Here is a 6705-nt window from a genome sequence, read left to right on the forward strand (position 1 = left end):
ATTTCCTGACTGCAGTCAGCGTCTGCAGTAATCTTCGCACCTAGAAATACGTCTTTCACTGCTTCTACATTTTCTCCCTCTATTTGCCAGTTATGATACCTTAGGGAATGAGCCAATTAGAAGTCAAACTCTTGGTCTTACTTCCAACAACAGTAGGACAGCAGCCTTTAAAATTTGATGTTTCTGGTGGGACTGAAAAGACTCTTTAAACCATACACATGGTGAAATAACTGTATAACTCTGATTTATTGAATAAACCCTGGTTGGGTTTGTTTAATTAAAACACAATCCCTGTTAAAGTTCACCAAGGCCACAGACATCAAGCAGGTAACCCTTCAGCTTAGTATGTGATGCGAATTCTGCCTATCAGAGCTTGGCAGGTATTACATTTCTCATAGTTGGCAATAGCCCACCACCCTCACTGGTTTTTCAGAGTGAAGAAGCAGAATTTAGTTCTGAAAATGTGTGTAGGGGGGAAGTTAAGATGCTGTCTCTTAAGTCCCAGAGATCTTCCCAAATTATAATTTAATTATAATTATAGTAATTATATACAAATATATAATTATAATTACAGATCAGTTCATTCAGTTTTGGCTCTGGACCCACTCATTTTCTGAAATGCGAATCCCAGTATACAATTTAAAGACCAAATGTTATTGACCCCAAAAAAGATTGTGCACCCCTCCTTTAGATACTAATCCACTTACCTCACTCTTCGCATAATTAATTACAGTTGTGTATCTCAAAAGCATTTCCCAATCCTAGGGGACTTCTCTTGTTAAATTAAAGCTTATCATGTTTTAAGTGTCCTTCAGGTTTAATATACAATCCCTTGCAAACTGGACTTTCTGGCTGGGTTCTCCAGCATGGGAACTGGGGGTTCTAATTCTTTTTGCTTGTTGCATCCATTTCTTAGAATGATCTTGTAAGATTTACCCTTAACACTGCATTGATAAGGTACCTATCTTTAATAGTTTAAAAGAAAAGTTCTGAGATCAAATAAAAAGCATGCATGAGAAAAAAGGCTTAGTGAATGGTTCACCACTGAGCAGGGAGTAAAACAAGGATGCACCGTTGTCCCCTTAGTGTTTAAAATGTATCTTTGAATAAATGTATAAAGAATGCTAGTGAGGTAGAGGTATGTTGGTTATACTTTTGCATGCAGATGCTTTATGGTTTTAGTTGAAAACCTAAATGTTTTGGAGTGAATTTCTGAGATGGCAGCAAGTAAGGATATGTGATTGTATGTATCAAAGACCAAGGTAGTTGCATAAATGGCAAAAACTAGAAGCTGATGAATGTGTGTACTTTGGTAGAATATTTAATAAGAATGAGAAAAGAGAAGTTTTGAGATATCCAAATATTGGTACAAATATAGAGGGTGGTTCAGGGTCTTCTGAAAGGAATGAGTATTTACTGAAAGAAGCAAAAATGACTGTATAAAGCATATTTCTGCTCACTTTCTTATATGCAAGTGAGAAGTGGTTATGTAAGGAAAAATATAAAAGTTGAATACACTGGAAATAGGTTACTTAAGTGTGTGGTAAATGCGTGTTGTAAAATGGGTATGATGAAAACAGTGTGGCATTGCAAGCTCTGCACCTTTGGGACATGCGTTACTACATGTAGAAAAGGGGCAAAGCTTATGACAGTGATGCTGCTTCCATCACTCTGACCCCTCTTTTGCTTCTCTGTGCATGCAGCTGATGACTGGTTGGATGGAATGAATGTGGATTGAATACAAAAGTGAGTGACCATTATGAAAAAAAAGTATGTTGAGGTGGTTTAGTTATATACAGTGGATGAATGAGAACTGAATAGCAAAACAAATATAATAAAAGGGGTTGGGTTGAGAGAATGGGAAGACCAAGGAAATGATGATTGGATAGACTTGATGCGATCCTCAGAAGTGAAAGGTTTAAAGAAGAAATGCCAATGTATGAATGTATATATGGACATGGTGGAGGCAAAGGTGGCTGGCAAGGATTGGAAAGTATTGCAAGATACAGTGAATTATGTTGAGATAAACTAGATTGGCCAAAATTCCCTTTTATCTCCTGCATCCAACTTATTTTGCTTGCTACTTCTTACTCTTCTTTGGCACCTTACATGGTATTTCCTGATGGAGTTTTTCAAGGTTAATAAAAGAACTCCAAGCAGCTAACAGCAATCTTGCAGAGTAGAAGCATGAACCAAAAAAGAGAACTTGCACATTAAGCTTAACTGCGTTCAGAAATAAATTCAGTCTTCACATAGTAGTTAGATGAAGAAAAAATAGAGATAGTTTACTTTTATTCAGTAGATCTGGATACAGGTAGGTTCATAGTAGAAAACACTTAATCCTCACTGGTTCTTTGTAGACACTTTCTAAAGGGTGAGATGGTGGGGGGAGGGCCGCATTCCTGCAGAAGCTCCTGCTTGCATGTGTGCCCACGAAGTAATGGAGATTGTTAATCCCCAAGCCCAAGAAGAAGGAGGAAGAGGAAGTCAAGTGACATCCCACAACCACAAGAGATGCAATTTGTTAGAGCGACACCCTTATGCTTATGAGACAATGCTGAGTTGATCCCTGATAATTCCAACATTTCCTACCTCTAAAGAATAGCATGATGGGTATTTATTATGGGTGTACATGAAACAGAATGCATTTTCGTTATATGAGTGAAACAACCATGTTGTGTGGATTCAGACATTCAGTTGAATTGTTTGGGGTGAATTAAAACCCAGAATTGTTTGGTTTTCCAAGTTTCAGCTGAGACAAAGCCAGAGGACTCTTACAGTATATACTCTTCTATGCTTCTTGCCCCTCCTCCTATACTTAGCCTGTATACTCATCAACCCTCCAATCTTCTAAACCTTCCTTCCCCTAAGCCTCTGCATTCGAATTTAATCAGAAGATATCTGATTAGTCTACAGCAATCCTCTTACCTTCCCAATGTCTTTTCCCTTAGCCACTACCAATGGCTTGCCTTTTCCCCACTATCTCCCACTCCAGAACTGCCTTTTTCCCACTATCTCTGCCCAGAACTTGTGCACTCTGGGTTGTATCCAGACCAAATATACATGCTTGGATTTGGGCAGATTACCCAAAACTAGTTAATCTGTGTACAGAAATGACAAATTCCTAGTATATATATAAAAGCTGCCGTTTGCTTGCTTGCTAAGTTAATATACCATCTTTTAAATCCTTTTCCATGTGACAGTTAGGAGTTTATGGATTGTAACATAATGTTGCCCTTGTGTATTTTTGCTTTTTTGCCCAGACTGTCAGTTGCAAAATTGCAGGAATATTTTACAGGTAAGAGAAGAGTGTGTGTGTTATATCCAGTGTTTCTCAACCATGGCAACTTGAAGATGTGGACTTCAACTCCCAGAATTCCCCAGCCAGCATGCATCATTTTTGTCAATTTATATAATTTGCTCAATGTTAATTGGCATGTTATATTACATCTCTTCCATAATTATTATATAAATGTACAAATGATATAAATATAAATGCTGATTTATGTGAATTAGCCAAAAGACTTTACCCATTATTTTGAGGTAATGCTTGGACACAAATTTTGTCTGTTCCATCAAGTCTTTTAAATGGGTCTGCTAAACTGAGGTTTTATTGTATGCTTATCTATTAAAGCATCTAATATGCACTGCAAGTTATTGAAAAGTATGTCCTCGATAAATTTTTCTTCAGGTTGCATGCACTTTTCATTTAGCCTACCTACTTTCATGGAAAAACAAGTTTCAAGTATTGTTCTAAAGAACAAATGTTTCGTAAGAGCATGCTGACCTCAGTACAAAATGCTTTTTTCTATTTTGTGGAAATATCTGTTTCAGAACAAATGGAAGACCCATTTTTTAGTAAAACAGCAATGTAATTGCTATGACTTGTAATATATGTACTGCATTTCCAAGATTTAATGTGTTTCATTGCAGACCAAGTACATATGACAGAAAAGAGGCCATATTCACAATACCAGAAAATTAGGCTACCAACTGTATTTGTACTAAAAAATGGTCCTATCTGAGAACTGAAGATGTGTAGTAAAATATTCCATTAATGATAAAGAATGAAGAACTAGTCTCAAATTTAATAGATTTTATTCCAATTCTCCTCACATGTTCAAATTTCCACATATGTTCTTCTAATTCTTAGGCTGACCATATGTACTGTTTTAAATGGGACAGTACCATTTTTTTCACATTTCCCGACGTCCCATCGTTTTAATATAAATGTCAATTTTGTCCCGTTTTTTAAAAAAATCATTTTTTAAAAACAGGAACTCCACCTTCGGCATCCCCCTTCGGAAAAGTGCAGCCCAAGAGGCAGGAGGGGGGAGGCACAATCGGTTTTGCCTGTGCGCGTGCCGAGGTCTTTTTTTACTCTTATTTTCGCAGCTTCTTGACTGCTTCCTCGGCGCTACCCCCAGCCTCCCCGCCCCGCCCCCGATCCCTTTGCCCACCCTCTCCTTTGTGTGTGTGTGTTTTTGGTGCGCGGATGCCGAGGGGGGGATTCCTGATGTGGTTGCTTTAGTGGCTGATCGTCGCACGGACTTTGGCAAGAGAAAGACACGGCGAAGCTGCTTGGATTGGCGGCGGGCGGCAGCGTTTCTTCTGCCTTTTGTTGGTGGCTGCTTCCTTTTCTCCCCTACCCTCCCTGCCCCCAGTAAATCACTTTTGTTCGGCAGTTGCTGCCGCAGCTGCCCACAAAGCGGGAGAAAATGCTCCTGGATGCTGGACTGCAGTACCCAGCCATCGGTGTGACGACCTTCGGCTCCTCTCGCCACCACCCCACGGGCGATGTGATAGAGCGTGAGGTAGGACTGGGCATCAACCCCTTCACCAACGCCGGCATGGGCACCTTCCAGCTCAACCCCAGCAGCCACGAGCTGGCCTCCCAATGTCCCGTTTTTGTCTCAAGGAAATATGGTCAGCCCACTAATTCTCAGGGCCTTTGACTTTTCTTCTCCAGTTGCTTCCTACTACGCATTAGTTCAATCCTTCTTAGCTACAGCCATCTTACTTGACAGACAACAATCAAATAGTGAGAACACAAAGCAGAGAATAAATGAACCCAACCCCCCATTTTTTGAACAAAGATCTGACAATGTATATTTTGCCATAACATTAAACACATTACAGAATTAATCTTCTATTTCACTAAAATCTATGTAGTATAGCATTCCCAATTTTACTGTATTGAGATTAGCAACAAGCATTAGTTCAAAAAATTATGTTTCCCCTTTTTAGTCCCTAGTATTTCCAGTATTTGTAAGATCTCTGTATTCCCTTAACACTGCCCTCCATTTCTATAACATCCTGTTCTTGTGCATAGTGATTCCATACATTAACAGTTTAAATATTGTTTTAAGTCAGCATGGCTATAGAAGTGCAGATATAAATATCAGTTACATATATTTGTGGGTAATAGGTTATCTTACATGTTTACAGCTGATCCTACAAAGAATCCAACTGATTATTCAAAGATACAGGACTACAGTAATTTTTCCTTCAATAATAAACTATAAAGAAAAACCACAACAGGGATCTCCGAATCATCTGGGCCTTACATTGGATTTCTTACACCCTACGCTAAATGAACTGCTATAGCACATAACGTTCATACAATAACCACCTACGGTAAGGATGGGAAAGCTGTGGCACTTACAGGCAGTCCTCACTTAATGACTATTCAGTCACAGCAGTTATGGCCACTGGAGTGCCCCTACAGGCCTGGGGTCAAAATTTGGGTGCTTGGCAGCCTACCCACATTTATAACTGCAGGGTGCACTTCAACCCCCACTGCCTATCTCCCCTGCACTCTGCTGTCCCCAGCTGATCTTTGCTGTCTTCTTCCTGCTGCTGCTGAGGCATGCCGAGCCTGGCCCTTATAGAGTCAGTTACTGGCTGCACAAGGCCTTCTTCCTGAGGTTGCGTGTGGCCTTCCTGAGGCCTTGTGAGGTTTCCTCATCAGACCTCAGGAGGAAGGCCTCGCACAGCCAGCAGCTATGTTGCAAAAGGCCAGGCCAATTGTGCCTCATCAGCAACAGGAGCAAGAAGTGCAGGGCGGCAGGAGCTGTGGAGCTCAGGGCAGTGAGGGCAGCTGCAGGTGGGGCTTTGTACTGCAGTGCTGGGGCAGCCGTGGCTTCGCGAAGGGCCAGGCTGGGCGTGCCCCATCAGCAGTGGAAGACAAGGGTCAGTTGGGGGAAGGCGGCAAGGATCAGTTGGGGGTGGCTAGTGTATCCTCCCACCCCAGCAGCAGCTGCCCCCAGCCTGGCTCACTTACACTGGGCCGCAGCAGCCACTTGCCCACCTGCTTGCGAGCTGCCCAGGACTTGTGCGTTCCTGCTGGCTTCCCTGTTGACTTTGCTTGTTGGAAACCAGCAGGAAGTCGCGAGGAGCTGCTCGCTTAACCCACAATTCTCACTTAATGACAGCAACGGGGACTGCCGGGATTGCCAGAGCTGAGCAACGTGGTTTGCGTTTTATGACCACATCGCTTAGCGATGTAAATTCTGGTCCCAATTACTGTCATTAAGCAAGGAGTTTCAAGTCCCAGAAACCCCTGCGTGTATGAGCAATGGTAATATTGGGAGCAGTAATTCTGGAAGACCTCTGGCTCTTCATGTTTGCTGCAAATTACATTAGCATCATTTCCTGTGAAAACTGTTGTCACTCAATCTGGTCAGTGAACACACACAAATGTTT

This window comes from Candoia aspera, chromosome 1 (genome assembly GCF_035149785.1).
Source record: "Candoia aspera isolate rCanAsp1 chromosome 1, rCanAsp1.hap2, whole genome shotgun sequence".
Taxonomy (NCBI): Eukaryota; Metazoa; Chordata; class Lepidosauria; order Squamata; family Boidae; genus Candoia; species Candoia aspera.